We start from the raw sequence: 21,197 nt of genomic DNA, 5'->3' as shown, positions 1-21,197 counted from the left end.
GGGCTGCCATGACCAAGAACTCACGAAACAACAATGCAATTTAAATGGCAGAATATGAAGGGAACCCATGACAGAGTATGTCCTGCCCTCTCCACATGTCAAGGGTACAAAACGACAAGGACACTGTATTTTGAATAGCTGAAATTCTACACGTCACTGATGTTACCCCTGTATGAATATGCCCACATGTAAATGATCGACTCTGCATGGTGGTGATAATGGCACCGGCATATTTTCAAACCATAAACTTAGACACATTTACGCAGCGACCCTCATTTGTCTCTACCCTGCCGTCCTCCTCTCCTCTCCCGCTGCCTCACAAATGCCATGCCGTGGATGAAAATAAGAGATAGAGATGCTGCTAGTGAAGGGAAGCACGCTACTATGCGGGTGCAGTTCAGGTCTGTCAATAATCTGAATTACACAAAGATTCAGGTGTTGTTTCAATAACCCCCAATATATGTTGAAAAGGGCTCAATTTTAACATTAAGAGCACAGAAAAAAAAGTTCAAAACTTTCATTTACTTTTACATGAACATTTTCCACTCTCTGTCCCTATGAATGTTTTTGCTACTGTACTTTTAAGATTTCTATATGATTTCTGTTGTGACTGACCTAACCTTCAGGTACAGGTGACTTTACTTTTTATTTAAAAGGTTTAAGCGGTTAATGTTGTAATGTCATCATAAATGATTTCTGATAAAAACAGGATTTTTTATTAAGTAGCCAATATGCTTCACAATTTAAATAAAAGTATCTGTATTACAGCTAATTCTGTCAACATTTGGGAGTCCACTAGCATATACACCAATGTGCAAATGTCTGGGATTGGTTAGTTAAAAAAAAAAAAAACCGAAATTCTATTAAGTCTATTATGCTCACCAAAGGTAAAACTACAGTAAAAAAAAACAAAAAAAAACAACTGTAATGAGAAATATTACAACTTTATAATGAGGTCTTGTCTCTTGATAAAGCAATCTGTAACAGCTATGTGGTAGAGACAGACAGCAAGGTCTGCTTTACACTAATCCAGTGAGTCAGAAATCTAATCAAACCTTAAACAGAAACAGTGTCTGCGCTGGGTGAGACTGTCTCAGGGTTTTTCCTACATTGAATTTTTTTTGGCGGCTGCCAATCATAGCTGCCAACTCTCACGCATTCACCGTGAGACACGCAATTGACACTTTTCACACGCTCTCACGCCACACATCCATTTTCTCACGCACAGAAAAATCGCGGAGCAAAGAGGACCGACAGACTAGACAGAGCAGGTTACTTATGATATAAAAAAATCTCAGCTCTCAGATTCTGTTACTTTTATTACGAAATTCAAACAATAAATACCGTTTTGGCGCTTGTAAATGTGACACCACAGATCCCTAGCGCACGTGAACCGATCATCTCTGCTAATAGTAAATAAACACGAACGAACACTGTTGAAAGATACAGTACAACTACAACTTACCGAAATGTATATTCCTCATACTTAATAGACCAATCAATCAAAGGGGTCAATAAAACAGCTGGAGAAAATTATGTCACATATTTACCTCGGTAAAGCCATTTAATGAACATAATATAGGCTATTTAGTTGGCTAGAAAAAAAGAGCTATAGAGTATTTTGCTAAATATGTGTACTATATTACATAAGTATTATATTTTTACTTATATCATTAAATTAAGTTGTTATTATAAAAAAAAAAAACACGCATTAGGCCTATACTTAATTTGAGTTATTTTTAACCTTAAATAATACTACCAGCTGATAGGGCTCTCTGTATGTTTACAGCATTAGGTGAGTTGTTTTTTTCTTGAGAAAAATGAATGCCTATCTTGTGTAGCCTACCTAATATTTATCCAAATGAGTCAATATTAAATCAAATCACAATAATTGAATTGAATTGAAATAATAATAAAAGCGTAGCTTACCAGAAATTGTACCATGTAAACATTGTAACATGTCACTAAACCTAATAGCCTACAATTCAGTTTAGTTACTAAATTGTTTTGACAATCTCAATACACTTAATGTTGATGCAATAATTTTTTTTACACCCCCCCCCAATCCCAACTTGTCTAAGGAAGAACAAATCATTACTTAGAAGAACATACACATCTGAAATGAGAAAGTAAGTGCGCTTACCTCATTTATAGCAAGAGTGTTTAGTAAAATTTAGCCTTTATAATCCACAGTAGGCCTATGTATAGGCCTATGACAATGTGTAGTAAATTACCTATAAAATCATTTAGTTTAAAGTTAGACTGGAGTGAGATGAAACTAGATCATAATAAATAAATATAAATATATAAATATAATGTAAAATAATAAAAACTGACGAGTTAAATGTTCATGTTCATTAAATATACTTTGGTATCGATGATGTTTACATGTAAAATAAGTTGTAATCGCTTTCTTTTACTATCTAGCCTGACAGTGATCGTTTTTTCATGAATAAATAGGATAAGAAAAAGAATCACAAACTGTTTCTTTGTATTTATTTTAAATTTAACATTTATTGTCAATATTGGGCTTGCGGATCATGTGGGTACTAGGGTACTCTTTGCTGTGTGTGGATGACCATGTCGGTCAGCCACCACCGAAGACCAATTTTGACCCAGGAAAAACCCTGTGTCTACCTACAGCCCCAACCTCACAGATGCCTGAATGATGAGACAATTCCCTCTTTAACTATAAGAAAACTGGTGACACTAGCTCAACAGCGGGTTAAATAGATATTGCACATCTTTTTCTATTTCGAGTGATACAGGAGAAAATGAGGCCTCACTTCCACCACACTACACATGCACTGTTGCTGAGCCAGTGGGCAATCGTCTGCGTCTATTTCCTGTCGTCAGAAAAAGCAGTCAAAGCTAAAAATACCCAATCTGGCACCATCACTGAGTTAGATGAGGATGTCAAGTTCTTATCTCTTTCCACACACATACAGCAAACGTGCCCACAAACGCAAACATGCTTCACAACACGCGATCAAACGCTAACACAACCGACTTCAATGCAGTGTGTTCAGAGAGCTGCTAAAGGGTTTTATTTAGCCTAACAAATGTAAAAAAAAAATTATATATATATATATATATATATATATATATATATATATATATATATATATATATATATATATATATCTCTCAAGCTTTATATATATAACGTTGTATACAAGGCGCAGGCACACAAAGTGAAGTTTCCTGCCGCCAGCACGCATCTCGGCCAGATTGCGTTCGTTACTAGGCAACATAGATGCGCGAACACACGGAAGTTGACTGAACATTCTTGGCCACCGTACGTTCGTTACTAGGTAACCTACAACATCGTGCAAACACACGTCGTGATGGAGAAGTAAGTTGGAAGAAAGCTCGTCTAACATTTTTAGGCTAGAACATTTAATATATAGCCCATCGTATACATTATTATTGATGCAGTCAAAAACTCTACAACTACTTTGCAATCAGGCCAGGAGCTTTGGCTCAGTTTGGCTAGCTTACGTTATCTGAAACTAAGGGAAATGGTAGTGGGTATGGGAAGGAATGAAGATGTATTTCTTCATTTTATTTTAAATGATATATTATACTGTATTAATAGTCTTTCTTGTTACATTAAGGCTACATGTATTAAAGCAGTGCGCTCTGGGTAATATTTTATATCCTGTCAAAACATACATTAATCATTGCCATTGCATTTGTATTTTTCAAAGATGTCAGGGAAAAAGCAAAAAGATATTTTAACAAACACTTACAACACAAAACACATTTCATAAGCTGGAGTTTGTACTCGTACACACACACACACACACACACACACACACACACACACACACACACACACACACACACACACACACACACACACACACACACACACACACACACACACACACACACACACACACACACACACACACACACACACACACACACACACACACACACACACACACACACACACACACACACACACACACACACACACACACACACACACACACACACACACACACCTTAATACTCTAATATGTCATTTGTTCACAATGTCCCACCACACAATAAATCATTATACCATTTCGACTAGACATTCAAAATGCAAAAAGATTTGTTTTTCCAAACTGTTTGGAGCAATTTGTTATATTTTTGTAATCTATGTATATTTGTAATTTTGAAATATAACATTAAAGAGTATATTTGATGTGATGAATTGCTCTGTCATTTATCAGATTTACCAATTGTTATAATTTCAATTTGTGCTGGTTAATTATGAACAATGGGTAAAATTGGGGGGTGGGGGCGGGGCTCCATTAGGGCTCCTCCCCTAACCGCATGTGATCTCACTCCAAGCTTTTGATAAAACTTGAGAACCCTGATAATGATAATAAAAAAAAGCCAAATATCTGCCAATATATTGGTTGACCACAAATGGGAAACACAGAAACAAAGTCATTTGGGAGAAAACAGCAGCTTAGATTTTGTAACAACGCTTAGATTTTTTTTTCTTTTATGCAACTATTTTGCCTTACAAAGGCGAAAGGCAATGCCTACAAGAACGTTTTAATTCAATTCAAATTTCTCTATAAATTGTATCTATAGGCCTATTTCTCTGAATCTGCGCGAAATCTCGAGCTGCAGGTCTCAGTCAGTGAGCGTTACTTTTCATTCTTTTTTTCTTACAGCACAAAGCGGCATCTCAGTGCAAAACATCCACAGATGGTACTTCAGTTTGTATTTTCACACAAAGAGAGAACAGGAAGTGAGAAAAACTACCGGCTGGCATCACACATCCTGCTCTCATGAACGCCAGAGCTTCGAGAAGGTGAGACTGTTATTAGATGTCAAAGAATACATTTCTCTCCCACAATTATTCTCACTGTTGCACTTGTTCCCCTTCACCAAACCTCACTCGCTTTTTGTATGCCATTCACTCGTTCCCTAGAGCACCGTCTGACCTCTTTCTGCTGCACAGCTCTGATATGAGTGGCACATTTTCCATAACAGGGACAGAGCTCAGCGCAGATCCAGGACAATGTCATGAGAACTGCTCTTCTAACAGCAGACACTCCAGCGGTGGGCCAAATTACGCCTTCATCTTCTCTTGCCCACACCACAGTTTCTCAAACTTCCTTTAAACTTGATCTGATTAATAATAAATAGCGCAAATTAAAAATTGAACTGCTGAACTGAACAGAGGAATCCCCACTCTAATATAAGTGAAAGTTTGAGTGTTGGAAGCCGCTTTCCTGAACCCGAATAACCCTGAATAAGTGCAGAACTGGTAGCACGAGCGGCTTCCTGTGAAGCTGTGATCAGGTGGCACGCTCTAATTACGCACTCTGTTGCATCTCTGAGACGACGCCTCTTAGTCATGGCTGTTGAGTTGGCCTGTAGCTCTAGAGAACAGCCTTGTGCTGAAATCAGGTTTAATTATGCCCAGAGGTTCGACCCAGGGTAACCTTACATTAAACGCTGTGAGGCTTTAGAAACAGGCTGGCTGCTTCACCTGTCTGAGACGGCCCTCGTGTATACGGAAAACATCAGTTATCAAGGTGTTCTCTAGCTGTTTGACAACCCCACGTACTTCCATGGTTAAATCCCACATTAAAACTGCCAACACATAGGCTCTGTTCCAAAACCTTGCAAGCTGGCAAGCTAGATAGCATATTAAATCATCAAGTATGCAGTCTTTTAAAACACTTTGTTTTTAGTTACAATTTAAGGCAGCAACGTATGCATTCTTCATATAAGGGGCAATCCTAGAATGAATGTAGAAGGCAGCTCTCTAGGTTTTGGAGCACAAGTATCGTTCTCAATGATCTTAATCATTGTTATTTTGCGAGGGTCTAAATCCCAAGAGGGCAACAATGTCAACTTAAAATCACAAGGACTTGATTTTATTTTATTTTTTTAAACAAAAGAGAATAAGACCATAGTAATAATGGCAGCCTGCACAAGCAGCTGGCACTGACGTCCTGTCAATGGAAGAGACGCAACAGTTGAGAAGGGTGAAGGAGAGAAAGATGGTTCTTGTATCTCAGTTTTCCCCAGAGATTGTTCAACTCAATGAACTGCACTGACCCCTGTCTATTATTAAAATAAGACAAATCAAAGAGCAAATACACAGAGCAAAACTAACTTTGAAAACTTGTACATTATAAAAACATTACAAAAAAATAAATATTATATATTATATAGTATAGGGTACCACATACATTTTATATTGCACCCTTAAGAGGAAAAACATTAATGATAACCATCATTAATGCTCTATTTTAAAATAAACTATAAAAATGCATGCTTTGTATACATCTGTATAGATCACTGTATAATTTGTATATCACTAGCTTATATCTCAGGGCAGAGGTGCCCAAACTTTTTACTATGAAGGGCTGTTGGCTGAAAGTAAATGTTGCATTATATACATTTTTTAAATCTGATTCACTTATATTTTCTATAATGTTAAAGTTAGAAATGAAGATATGCTTCGATGGCATATTTCCCCCTCCCCAATTCCAGCCCTTTTGTGATAGGACATGCCTGGCCAAAGGTCATCATGGGGCCATCAAGGTGATTAAAGGTCATCATGGGCCAACTCCGGTTTGGGCATCTCTGTGTTAGTAGGTTTCCTTCTAACTGTTGCCTTTGATTTATCCGATTTGTATTTATTTTTTTTGTGCGTGTGTGTGTGTGTGTGTGTGTGTGTGTGTGTGTGCGTGCGTGTGAAATTCAAGTGCAAACTTAGGTATTTAAAAACTGCTATGCAAAAATAAATTACACAAATCAATGCACATACTATATTACACTAGCATATTCCCACATGGATAATATGTATATTATTTCACTTAGATGTACAGTACTAGCATATACTGACATTTCACAGGACATGTCAAAACAGGCTACAGTCAGCAACTGGAGCGCTCTGCAGTGGCCCACGTTTAGGCAGACAATAATGTTACTGCACACAGAGTGCGAGCAAATATTGTAGCGTGAAAGTCTTTTGAGCTTGTGGGTGTGTGTCTAAGTGTGAAAAATAGAGGAAAAATTTTGAGTTATGTGTGAGAGAGCAAGAAAGATAGAGAGCGTGTGTGAGAAAGAGGAAAAATAGGGCAGAGCATGAAAGGAAAACGCAGCATACTTCTCAGCGTTGGCGGTAGCTCTCTGGGGGAAAGCGGATCCTGGTACAACTATTAAGCCTCCCTATACTTACCCGACACACACTCAATAAAAAATGAGCCCCATTTCTTTTTGTTATTCAAAGTTAACCCAGTAAGAGGGGGATGGATACAAATGAATCAAGGCCTCATCATTACCAACACCATTATGGTAATGGGACAGTGCTGCTGGGCACAGAGAGATAGAGACACTGGAGAAAAACGAGGGAACGTGCAGGATGAAAAGCACACACTCATGTGAGACTACGATGTAGGTCACTTTGCACCAGAGTGCCGTTGAGTCACAGGCCTGGATCAGTAGCTCAGTCGCGTGACTCATCCCTTTAAGCTCTGCCTCTTCTCTGCTATTGGTCAATGAGGACATGACAGGCTGCCTTTTTTGCCCAATAGTCACATATTTTAGTTGGGGAAGTGGTGAAATAGTTTACTCCTACCCCTTGTGCTGGTATCCAGTCTCACAGGTTTTTATATATGATAGAAATGTGCTTTACATACACTACTGGTCAAAAGTTTTAGATCAGTAAGATAGATTTTTAATGCTTTTAAAAGAAGTCTCTTTTGCTCACCAAGGCAGCATTTTTGACAGCAGTCTTACTGACTCCAAACTTTTGAAGGGTAGTGTTTAATGTTACAAAAGCTTTCCATTTCAGATAAATGCTGTTCTTTTGAACTTTCTATTCATCAAAGAATCCTAAAATTAAAAATGTAAAACACTGTTGTCAACATTGAGATATATACATATATATATACACACATAGAAAACAGCCGTTTCCGTTTTAAATTGTAACATTTAACAATATGACTGTTTTTGTTTGTATTTTTAATCAAATAAATGCAGCCTTGGTGAGCAGAAGATACTTTTAAAAACATTAAAAATCGTACAAATCCAAAACTTTTGACCAGTAGTGTACAAGTGATATAGCCTACTACCATAGGCGTAATTTGCGGGTGGGACATGTCCCCACCACTATTTTCTAAGGTCGATATTGTCCCCACCACTTTTGAAACATCTCGCGACACGAATGTACCAATACAAATAAACAAAACATCTCCAGTTAACTAGCAGAGCATTCATTTCGTTCGTTTTTTTAAATAAGAGGCGATCTAGGGCTGAAATGTGTTTTTTAAATCAAGTGATCAAAGTGCGCGTTGCCGCTGCGATCAGTGGCGCGGATACAGTGTTCTCTTGTGGCTCGCGCACAGTCTTCACTCGGACGCGCGCTTCAATCCGTTGTGGAGAGACTCTCTATTCGTTCCGGTGAAATTAGAAAACAAAATGCACACAAAGTGTCCCTGCCTGATATACAACCACTGAAAAACATAATCGGTTTTGATGAGAAAACCAAACAAAACAAAAAAAACTACATGAGTGCGAATTAGAACCCAGAACCTCTGACACGCGTGGCAAAAGTTCTACCCCAAATAGTCGTATCAACATAAAGTAGGCCTCACTGAACGACCACTTAAACTCAATGTATGTACTATTTAAATCGATTGCTGGACATCGTAATGTTATTGTACATCTGTTTTATGATTAGGCATTGTCCATCCCACCCACTTTTTAAAACAAAGTTACGCCACTGCCTACTACTGTTAATGTCCAAACATAGCCCACTTCATACATGTACACAAAAAGATGGATTTACACAGGCCCAGACTTTTCTACCAACAGGGTTGTTTTTATATAGCCTATATGGGAGGGTGACAGTGCACAGAGACAATGTTTAACTCCAAACACCCTTAAACTTTATCTGTCGAAGAGGAGCTGCACTGAAGGTCTGAGTGATTCGGAAAAGTGACTAGGCCAGCACAAGCAGATTGACACTGCTGGATGGTCAATTTCCATTTTGCAACAGTCATGACTTAAGCTGCAAACGTCTTAAGAGAAACATAGATGGATTTTTTTTTTTTTAAAGCAAGGTACTGAGCAGCTCCCAGGCACCAGACTATAAGCAAAGATCTCATGGTCTGATTCATGAGTCATTGTTTACACAGCACACAATAGGTCATGGGAACAGCATTTGCCCACAAACCAGTACTGTTGTTCAAGTAATAAAGTCTTCTCTAATCTTCACTGTATAAAATGTCTTTCATTGAGCGTCCTGAATGCTAAGAGTAACTTAAACTTCTCTCATCTCAAACACATGCTCTTTGTGTGGATTTCAGTCAGCTGGTGAATGGACTGAATCACAGGGACTTTTACAGGCCATTTACGTTTGAAGTCAAAATAAAGTCATATGCGTTTGCTCTGTCAAAAAAGGTGCTGACTTGACAATAATAGGCAGAATGTGATCACTTTAAAATGACATTTGACTAATTAGTTTTTTTTTTACACAAAAAGTAATACTTCATGTCTTAACAATTCAACCAAACTCATTTGTTTTAATGAATGTTAATGGAGGAGAGGCTTCACTACACTGAACAAACTGCTTTTATGGGAAAACGGTTTTAATGAATCGACAGCCCATCAGCTAATCAAGTCACCTTTATACAATACAGATTCTTTCAAAGCAGCTTTAACAGGAAAATAATGCATTTTTTTCAGCTTAAGTCAGACAGTGTTGATTCAGTTCTGCTGTAAAGATCAATTATTAAATTAGTTAATTTCATCTATAAAAGCAGTTCTGCAAAAAACAAAAGAATCAACCAGCTCAGTTTAGTTCTCTTACAACAGCGTCAGTCCCATATTTTGAAGCATGTTGGTAACAGTTTTAGTGCCCATTGACTTCTATCATAAAAACAAAAACATCACAAACAACATCTCAACATATCTTCTTTCATTGTTCACAGAAGAAAGTTAAACTTGGACGATAGTTTTGAACGATATGAGGCCGATATTTTTCGTTTCCAGGTGAACTATACCTTTAACATTAGATTAATAAATGCTTTAAAAAAAATTGTGTTAAAAGTTTGTTTGACACCTAATGCATTAACTAATGTTCACTTCTACATATATTGACATCTAAAGTATGTGAAGTTCACGGCTCTATTGTTGCAGTAAACTTGCATAACGTTCTTGAATGAATAATTTATTAGATGCACGCAGGTCTGTTATTTTAGGGACATCGACTTTATACATTTTGTATAATGTATAGTAATGTCCATGCATTAATATAAACACTTATAAATAAACTGTATATTAAAATTGCAAGAATGCAATCTTGCAATGTATCAGTAAGAACTAGGGCTGCACGATTAATTGCGCTTAAACCAATTTGGATTATTACGATTATGAAATCGCGGAGGCTGCGATTATTTTTCATGCACAGCTTGTCAGTGATGTACAGCGCGGCTCCATCTGAAAGCACTGTGCTTATGACGTGCATTTGAAAAAGCAACACGCGTCAAACATCTTTCCAAACATAAGCATTTATGAACCTCTTGTCCAACAAAAGACAACATTTATTAAATCAAATCATCTAAGCATCTCAATCTTCTGTTTATTCAGCTACAGCGATAGTATGACGCCCATAGGGATTTCCTACGATTGACGTGTCGTCAACTTCTGCGGCGCGGCATATTTGGCACATCTTAAAATACACATTGTGTAGGCAACTATAAAATGGAGTATTCTTCTCACACTTCACTGACTGACGTGTTGTAAATCTCATAGATATAATTCTCTGAACTGCGGTGCGTAAATGGCGCCCATTGTGCATTATAGATCAACTAACATGAATCATGATTAGGGATGTCCCGATACCACTTTTTCACTTCCGATACCGATACCAATAACGCAGCTTTGGCTATTTGCCGATACCGATATCAATCCGATATTTTTATTTTTTTCTTGAACTAATACTACTAATAATAAAATATATGGAAGCACTTTGCTCAATTAGCCACATAAAAACATCTCACTCAAATGGAGAACAAATACTTCTCCAGTATATAGTCCACAACAACAGTTGATAATGAAAGACTGCCACCCTTTATTCAAAAGACCTTGAGATATGTTTGGTAACCTGAATGAATTTAAAATTAATTTGCTTTATTTCAGATCAAAATATTTGTTTCCTTAAAATTTTAATTAACTTTAACTTTATTCTCATCTGAATTATAAATAATTTATTTCTGTATAAAATAATACTGAATTTGATTTTCTTTTTTATTCAATGTAGAATGTGTAACTTCAAAATAAACAGATTAGTGCTCTGTTTTAGGACAAGAAATGAAAACCAATGCAATATGATGAATGTCCAAAAGATGAGATCATTTTTGCTTTTAAACAGCATGTGTGTGTGTGCGTGTGCGTGTGATTTTGGTTGGGTGACAGTTACAGTTTGACAAGAGTTTACAGTTTGACAAAAGCACAATGTTGTGTTTTACACAAATATAAGTAGGCTAAACACTTTTTGCAGTTTTAATGATGTCCTGTATGAAAATGACGGAGTATGTTTTTATGTTTCCACTGTTCGATCGCGCCCGTGCCTCTCTCTCTCTGACACACACACACTGCAATCTTGACATCGCAGCCTTGCTGCGTTCACACCAAACGCGAATAGAGCATCAAATTCGCGTCTATCGCGTCTAGTTCGATGCTTGAACAGTTTGAATCCATTCGCGCGTCCAAAGAGAATAGGACGCGCCGTGCGCGTATAATGATAAAGTGAGTGTTTGAAGCGATATAGACGCGCGTTCAGAGCTAAGGCGGGGCTACAGATTAGGTGTCCCTAAAGAACCCGCATATGCGCGTATCTAACAGTAACGTTTGTTCCATATTACATTAATTAATGTGCACGCGAGTTTTATTTATTTTTATACCGTGTATTCTCTGTGTAAATCCATGCACCGAACGTACGTTCAGCATTCCACCCCAAATGGGTATCGGATCATAGGTATCGGATAATTTTTTTTCTCCCCTCCGATATCCGATCTAGCGTTTTGGGGCAGTATCGGCACGATACCGATGCCGTGGATCGGATCGGGACATCCCTAATCATGATCATCATAAAGGTTTCTTAAATGACAAAAATTCACTTACATGCATTTAAGAATAAAAATATCAGCCAAGGACTGAATGACATGTAGCTGACGCAACCAATCACAGTTCGTTTTGTTCCGCGTCATGTTTAGTGTGAAAATGTATAGTGTCAATGTCCCTAAAATAACAGACCTGCGTGCATCTAATAAATTATTCGTTCAAGAACGTTATGCAAGTTTACTGCAACAATAGAGCCGTGAACTTCACATACTTCAGAAAATCCAGCATTCAGTTGATCCTGATGAACACTCATTGTCACAGTTGTAAACGTTCTTCTTTCACGAGGGGTTTCGCGTCACGGCATTTAAGGTGATGCGTTCTAAAATAACGCTCAACTTGTGCAGGACATGCAATGAATCAGGAGAGGTGTCGTATTTGGCCAGAGAAGGCAAAAAATGTGAAAAGAGTTGCTGAAATTTAAAGCTGGTTTGTAGCATACCAAGAATATAGACTACTTTGCTGTTATTAGTACTGTAGTGTTATTTAGTGTTAAATTACTGTAGTTGGGTTAGGTGGCTTAGGTTTTATTGTGAATTTGTTATGTAAATTTGTTGCGTTTCGTATTTAGACTATTTTTTTTTATACATTCAATTTTAAGAAGACTTTTTTTTTTTTTTGTATCAGTTTAAGGCACTGGTGCCGTTTTAAAAGTATCGATTTGGCACCGCTATCGAAAAAAAAAAAAAAAAAACACGATACCCACCCCTAATCGCAGCCTTTGCCAAATCGCGAGCGGCTTCATTTCGATGAATCGTGCAGCCCTAGTTAGAACAGGTCGAAATAAATCAAATCACAGTCTGCAGTCACATTCCAGTTAAAGTGTGTATAGCTGTCATTACTGTAGCTATCATTTTAATTGCAGCTGTATAAGCGATTATGGAATCCTATCAATCATTTGTTGCATAGAAAAATTTTGCTAAAAATAACATGTAGGCCTAGCCTATTTTTGTGGTAGGGACAGTATAAATATTGGCAGGGAAAATACAAGTTTGTACTATCCCAATTGGGCAAACAGGTAAAAAAAAAAAAAAAAAAAAAAAAACCCATCACTACTGCAACCCTGGATTGGTATTTATTTCCAAAATAGTGACATCATCATAAAATGTATAAAAGGAGCATTCACAAATTGCATGTTTTTCCATGTCCCGTTTAAGATGGATTTGACAAAAATAGCAGAGATGGGTATTTAACATCCATTGCCCCATATAATCATTCATTTTGACAGTATAGACGTAACACATAATCAGTGACAGCCTCACTCCTATAAATACAGCAGCGAATGGCTGATCTGAGGTCCAGCGTTGCTAGCGAGCCCACGGTGGAGTGTAACAGCGCAGAGCAGCAGTGACTTTTCATCACGGCAGCTGAAGTCAGCAGGGTGAAGCGTGAAAGCTTGTCAGGGCTCTTTGTGGTCAAAACCAAGAGGTAGCAATTTTCCAATTAAGCCACATTTTTATGGGTTCCTTGGACAGCAGAAGGAAAAGGAAAGCCCTGAAAACAAACAAATAAGTGTGGTGCAGCACGTGGAGACAAGATTAGCATTTCCCAAAGAGCCTTATTACAGTTACGTCTCAAGACACTGGACTGCCTTCCTCAACCAGGCAAATAAAAATACAAAGGCAGGCAAAGAGGGAAGGGATTTAATTAGATCAAGGTCAGTAATGAGATTAGCTTTTCGCTAAAATCTTCATGGGCGGAGTTACGTGCGGGATCCCTGTTGAAAACTGTACAGGAATCAGGATCTTGAAGGCTTACAGTTTGTCTCCAAATAGCTTGCTTAGAGTTGGCCCTCCAGATACCAATCCAGTTACGTCCCACTGCACCCTGCACATCTCAACCAACCCTGAACTGGGCTGTCACGCGAGCCCCAATTCCAGAGAATGGTTTATACGACGACAGGCGTGCTTAGCATATTGTGGATTTACAAAAGGGCCTAGTGAAGGGGGCCTGCTCAGTCATAGCTGAGGGAACCCCTGATCTGCCACTAATAGCCGCTGACCTACATTCATCTGCAACAGCCCATGCCTCAGTGAATGCGTAGAGAGGGACTCCAAATAAAAGAGGGGCTGTGAGACTGTTAGCACTAGTTAAGTACTTTTCTTACACTGCCTATAAAGCCAACAGCCTCTTAAACCTCAGCAAGGCCTGAGCATGTCTACGTCAGAGAGAAAGAGAGAATAAACTATGGATGGAGAAAAACAGAAAGATGGATAAAAGCAACAAAGCTTTATTAAAAATATTTTAATAGCTCCAGTAACCAAAGAAAGCTGCTCATCTTGGTGGTTTGCTGCTTCTAGGGATGCACGATTTTGGTTAAAAAAAAATAAATGTAATTGACATTTAAGAAAGTTATTTAAGAAAAATTGTTTTGTTCCCCCCCCATTGGAGCCAACGCCGATACTAGTATCGGATAAGCGCATCCCTAGAGGAGACAAGATGAAAAGAACACGGTTACAAATAGGGATGCACCGATCCAAGATGATTCAATGTTACTATTATTATACTTGATCTGTAGATAAAGGTCAATGGTTTCACAAAACAACTTTATCTTGCTGGACTGTATTGCTGTACCTTAATCATGTTACTTTTTATATATAGTTACTTGTTTTTCATGAATGTTTTTTTCCAACAATACAAAGAGCAATATGTAACGTTTTACCAGATTTAGTGCTACACTTATTGTTTCTTATTTGTTCCCCACTAAATGTTTTTTTTTTTTTTTTTCACTAAATGTTCAGATTTCATACAATTATTGTGCACTCGTGATTTTTCTAGAGTAACTTTTACTGCTGAATTATACACTAATCTAGTTTATAACAGCATTTTTGTCATAGATTATGATCATATATTTCTTTGATTTGTTGTTTTTCCTGTAAAACTGCGCTGGTATCGGATCGGAATTTTTTTTATCGTGCATCCCTAGTTACATATCAAATACCCAGCACTTGATTCATCCTGGTTAACTACTTCACTAAAACACTCCCACATGGTATTTTTCATTCTTTCCTTCGGATTTTGTTTAATTCTCTTTCTTGAAATTTCTCTCTGATCTGTTTTGCCTCCATTGTTGCTTAAACAAGAGGACCCTGCAACTGCGTAGCTTAAAGGGAGTCTCCAAATTAGTGCCTGACGAAAAAAACTTAAATATTTCCAACAATGTTTCGATATTTTTTAGTTAAGGATGTTAAGTGAAGCGATTTCTCATAGATTTTTTCTTTCGTTTTATATAATGAGGAGGTGCACAAGGCATACGTTTTCCTTGATTGGTTTTCACTGAAGAGTTAGGCTAATATACGTTGTTGTTGAAACCGAAAGTAAAAGAAGTGGCGCACGTTCGTTGTGTTTCACCGTTTAATGAGTTCCGTGTCTTTATTAAAATCAACATATTAATGATTTAGCTCTCATCCACCCACGACCCACTCGCTATTAATTGGATTTTTATTTTTTATTACTTGGCCCGCCCAAGCCGCGTATTATCCGAGGATATAACCGCATCACTAATCCACACAATGGATTTTGTGTGCTCAAAATCAGGACTCTAAGTTCATTTCGGAGCCCTTAAAGCTCATCACAAGTTGTTCCCTTGTAAAAGAACAGTGCCACACTTTTTATTAAAATCGCAGACTTTGCAATTTGATAACTGCACTAAGACATCGTAATTTTGGTTTTATTTTGATTAATAGAAGATGATTTCCATGAAGAATGGCTACAGTTCGCAGTGACATTGCAAACTAAAGCTCTTACCGGGAGATAATGAAAGAGCGAGTTAAAGCCAAGAGGGCAGGGAAGCAAAGCAGCAGGTAAAGGAAATCAAACTAGGTCAGATGTCAGACACTGTGGAAGTAGGATTAGAGAGTTTAGTTGTCAAGGATCCATTTACAGTGTCTTTATTGCCATTCGACCCTACAAACGGCCCATCTTGTCAAAAACAACTCTAAGAAGAGTATAAAACGCTAGATGTGCATCTGTAAGTACCGCACCCAACTCTCTGGTCCTTTTCTGGTGACGGCCGTTTTAATTAGTGTTAAAGAATGAATACTAAGAGGTGGCTTAATCACTTCTTGACATTTTTGTCTTTTATTTTATTAAAGCTACGAGCCAAAGGCCATCAGACACCAGGAGTTATTTCCCCCATCAGTAAGATGTAGATAATCACAGGACGAGTAGAGCAGTCGTTCCCACAACTCTATTAACTGTACGCGCCTCATTAAGCCACTATATTCATTTGCGGCACCCTACAGAATTCATTCTGATAATTAACAATCTAGCAAGTGAAGAAAAAGCAAGCTCCGCAGGACAAAGTGGTCCATTTCGCATCCTCGCTTGAGGAATATTTCAGCCACGACTGTGTTTAATACTCTTTGAGATCTCACCAGGGGGAAAAAAAAATGAGATGAAAAAATAAAGCTACTAAATAAAGCCATTATTTCATGTCGCCGTCATGTAAGGAGAGTTGAGACGTGATCCATAAAACAAAATTCCGAGGCATTAATCATGCTGTTATGTGAAACTAAGCAAAAAGTGAAAGGCCATCTGGGACATTCAGGACTAGACAAAAAATAAATAATCTGCTGGACATTACAGACATGCTAATTTCGTTCCCTTTAACCTTCCCCAGCCCAATGGTCCCTGTGAGGCACTGCCCAACCCCTTTCTCAACGGGCCCCTTGCCAGAGCAGGTTTTAGCCCCCAGGCCTCCCTTATTTTTATTGCCTGTGTTTATAGCTCGTCTTGGTTTCTCTTTCTGCCCTCTTTTGCTTAACATTTTACGGCGTGCAATATAAGAGACGCCCTCTACCCCCCCTCTGTCTGAGTTTTTAAGTCCCTCGTCGACAAATTCTTTTTTTCTGCGCCGAAATCCAGCCCTCAGGAATTCACTTGATGTCACTGGCTATCAGGAAACACCACAATGGGTCAAGCGCAGTCTTTTGAAACAGATCATGCACAGCTGGACGACATTCATCTCCTACAACTAAAAAAAAAAAAAAAAAAAAGACTAGCCTCTCTCACTTATTTCCACACATATTATCAAATGCTGCTGTGAGATACGCAATACTGCTAAAATAGAGTTTCCGAACTCATTTTGGACTGTTGCTGGTGTGTTTGGAAGTAAAACAGATGTGGTCATCCATCTGAAATCAATATAATCGCTCAAGTCAAAGAGCATCTGAAGCACGGGCAGCATGGCTTATGCAGCTTTAGCCTCAGCCCAAAATCTGTCAATATGTTTGGGCACGGCGCCCTTCAATTCCGCCTTAGCGCTACATAAATAGAGCGGCCCACTCCAGCACTGCTTCCTTAAACTGCGCAGAGTCTACAAAAAGAGAGCAAGAAAGAAACCAGAAGAAGACTGGACTTCCAAACATTCAGAGTACTGATTTAAACCAAAACCATGGGAATCAAAAAACTTGTTAACCTTGCCCTCAGAAACCTTCTCATGTGCAGGTTTGCTCTCAGATTCTACCGCCATAAAGAAATGCAGCATAACCTGATAGCGTATGACTAAGAAGAGATCTAATGTATGAAAAGCCCTTGTGGTTTACAGCACATGGCGGTACTTTAAAGCAAGCAACAGCCATTACAGCTGGAGGGCTGCACATCTGATTTGGAAGGGCGCCATGTGTTGCAAAATCCTGCCCTATGGCCTTGTGCAGGTACAAACCTCACTGTTCTCTCCTCCATGATTAAAGAGCAGCTCTGCTAATGTTCAGCCTTTGGGTAAAAATCGCCTCTCTGATCTGAAACTTCAAGACACCAGATGGGTGATGTTTATAGTGCAGTATACCAAACATACACATTTGACTATTAACCTGTCACGGGTCATTCTTTGGCACTAAACGAATACAGATCGCATCGGTCATTAATGATACATTTACCGCTTCATCACTGAGAATAAATCTTGAAATGGAGTGAAACTAAGAGATGAATATATCAAGTTTCATTGTATATCAAATCTTATTCCAATATATTGGGCATCTCTAAACTATAACATGCACAAATCAATGTTACATGACTATTGGGCTTTGAAGCACTATGCTTTCATTTGAGTCCTCTTTTCTAGTCATTGTTTTAGGCACTTCACAGTTTAGGCATTTTAACTGTGCTATCCAGAGTCCAGGCCACAACCATTCATGGTACACCACCAGCTGGTCACATTTGCGTATGCCTTAGCCTCCCCCAGTCCACATGGCACAGATGTGGGGTGTGCGAGTTGCTCTCTGCCTGGATGTGTGCTGCCAGAGTGCCAGCAGGCCTAGTATCTATTGCAAGTCCTACTCTGTATTTAAGGCTAAAAGAAATAAACACTCGGTCAGCCAGCCAAAACCACAGCAACACAAGCACCGCTCTTGCCAACAAGGGCCACTGGCAAAATGCAAACTAGCAGCTCTCCCGGTCTTTGCTCAGCAGCAGGCCTGCCACGCTGTCTGGAATTCAGGCAAACCCCAGTCCTTAGTAAGCCTCGGTTAACCGACGGACCAGGGCAGTTACTCTTTCCCTCTCAAACTCCTCTAATTCTCCCCTCATTCTGCAGGAATCCCTTTTTTCCACTCTCCATCCCCTCCCAGCTGCAATCGGGCTGGGCAATTGCTCCCACCGGCACAGCACTGTTCATGGGAAACAATAAAACGCCACATGCGTTTCCTTAGTTAGGGCTTCCACACCGCAGCTCCATGTGAGGCTCATTAAGCCACTGATAAAAAAACAAAACATGAATGCTTTACTGGCTGGCATTGACATTTTTATGCAAATTATGAATGCACTGATATGCCAATAATTATTTTCATGTTATGACTGAAATTAAAAGCGTTTGTTTAAAACAAACTAAATAAAAGTAACAGACTAATATCACAAACTTAAGACTAAAAATCTAACGTTTTAAGTGCTACAGGTGAATTTAGCTGTCACAACATTATAAAGTACAGTATAAAAATGGATATTAATTTTAATTTAGATCTTGCAGAGGTAATCTGAATGTAAAAAAAAAAAAAAAAGCAAACAAGCATCATCAACCGATACCAATGAAAAGAACAACCACAACTGATTTAAATTATATAGTTAATGATTACAAAATATCATGCATCCCTAATGCGAATTTTGGGATATAGAAAAAAAAAAAAAAAAAAGTGCTGGATGGACACAAAGATAAATATATAATTCATTTCCAAATTGTGCTATTAAAAATGTATACAATAGCTTGATGTGTATCTGATTGTTCTGAAATGCCAGAGCCATGAAAGTCTGTCATGAAAATTATTGGCTACCATTACATCTCAGATCGGTATAACAATGTGCCTTTCCTTGAATGAAGTAATTTGTCTCCAATTATTCGCAAGCAATGAGTGTTTTGGTAAATGTATCACTTTTAGTAAAAGAGCCACAGTGGTTTGCCATTTATATTTTGTATCAATATCCTCAGAAGTGATATTTTGTTCTTTTAACCATGTGATGAAAACGCTAGCTGTTTGTGCAATATTTTGATTGTCAAATTTACAATTTGGATAAAAACATGGCTAACGTAATGCTGTAAATAATACAACTGAGATGATATACAGCAACAAGATGCACATGCTCTTCAACAGCGTGTTCACGAGAGATCAAGCTCTCCACTAAAACAAAAGAGATACATTGGAATGTCACGAGGACGCTTGTGAATAGAAAGTTAACAGTCTTTTAGTGGGGGAGGAACAGCAGAGAGATCCGACCGCCTGCTTTCATTCTGCTGGGTCCCAGGCAGCCTTCAGAATGATGGAAAGCTTTTCAAACACACCGTGATGGATGCCTCCCTGAGACACGGAGCGCCAGAGCCTCTCACTGCGCCGAGGTACCAAGGCCTGGAAGGTCAGGGAGGTGGAGGGCTTAATCCGCTCCTGATGGCCGTGAAGGTGCTCATGTTTGATGGCCACTAAGAACCAAATCACACGGCACGCTTCAGAAGAAAGCAAGATAACACAAGTACCAAAAAAAAAAAAAAAAAGCAACTAAAGCACACTTCACTTGAAGTGTCACTTAAAAGGAACACTCTGAAAACATCTATTACTCAAAGTCTCATGATCTGATGCAAGACTAAGAATGTGGTCATCAAAAATGCTACTGTCTGACTTTAATTATTCTGAGGATTAGGCCTATCTGAAAGAGCAATGCAATTCATTGCACTTCAGTCAATCGCTCTCAAGAGTCTTTCTAGCTCTTTGTGATTTACTCTGCAAAGTGGAAACTATGATGGGTTAAGCAAGAAAGCACAAGCCTATGTGCCACCTCTGAAAGTCACTGCTGCAGAAATCTGGAGTAATATAAAACATCATCTTGGATTTAAAACAAAGCACAACCCACAATGAGGTCTGCAGGGGGGAAAGGAGAAAATTTGACAGTATATTCCATCCTAACATGCCCCAGTATATATACACAAATAAATAAATAGCTTGAGTTGTTTATACAGGTTCTTAGCACGCCACTTATTCGTATGACTTAATTTAGATCTTGTCACCTCTGAGGTTGAGAGTCTTGCTCTACGTGCCCTTTTCAAGAACCATAAATACTTTGGCTGCTAGGACTGTTCTCCATAAGAAAAGGATGCTGAGCTGCAGAACAAATCATCCCTCAAACAGGCTTACACAAGATTAGCACTGTTGACATGCCCCAACAATCACTGGAGACCATGTTTCCAGACAGACTCTGGTCCCCTGAAATGTCACGCTTCTGTTGCAAACACATACCATACGCTGTGAGAAGAAGACATCACAGATTTCTTGTGGCTACAAGCTGTGATATTACACGCGTTCCCTATTCCTTCTAGGACATTCTTTTTCCATTATGCTCTCAACATTTAACAGAAATATTATATAGAACAGCTAACATTCAACAAGACTTAGACTTATAACATCTCAAATCAGATAAGGTTCATGATTTAAGAACCAACAAACGAAACAGAATAAGATCATCGGGTACTTAATCCTTTTAAATACAGTGGATACTGGGAAAAAACACCTAATCTTTTCGCAAATAAAAATTATTCTTTCCATTTTAAGAACGTCAAGCTTATT

The 21,197-nt window shown here is 38.5% G+C and overlaps 1 protein-coding gene across 7 annotated transcripts in view; it reads right to left on the bottom strand.

Annotated features, from left to right (window-relative positions):
- The window catches only part of rarab (retinoic acid receptor, alpha b), a 139,316-nt gene that overhangs the window by 15,061 nt on the left and 103,058 nt on the right, over window positions 1-21,197 (bottom strand). The gene's annotated exons all lie outside the window — the stretch shown is intronic.

This window comes from Rutilus rutilus, assembly GCF_951802725.1.
Source record: "Rutilus rutilus genome assembly, chromosome: 1".
Lineage (NCBI taxonomy): Eukaryota > Metazoa > Chordata > Actinopteri > Cypriniformes > Leuciscidae > Rutilus > Rutilus rutilus.
The sequence above is the reverse complement of the archived record's forward strand: the minus strand, read 5'-3'. Positions and strand labels throughout refer to the sequence as shown.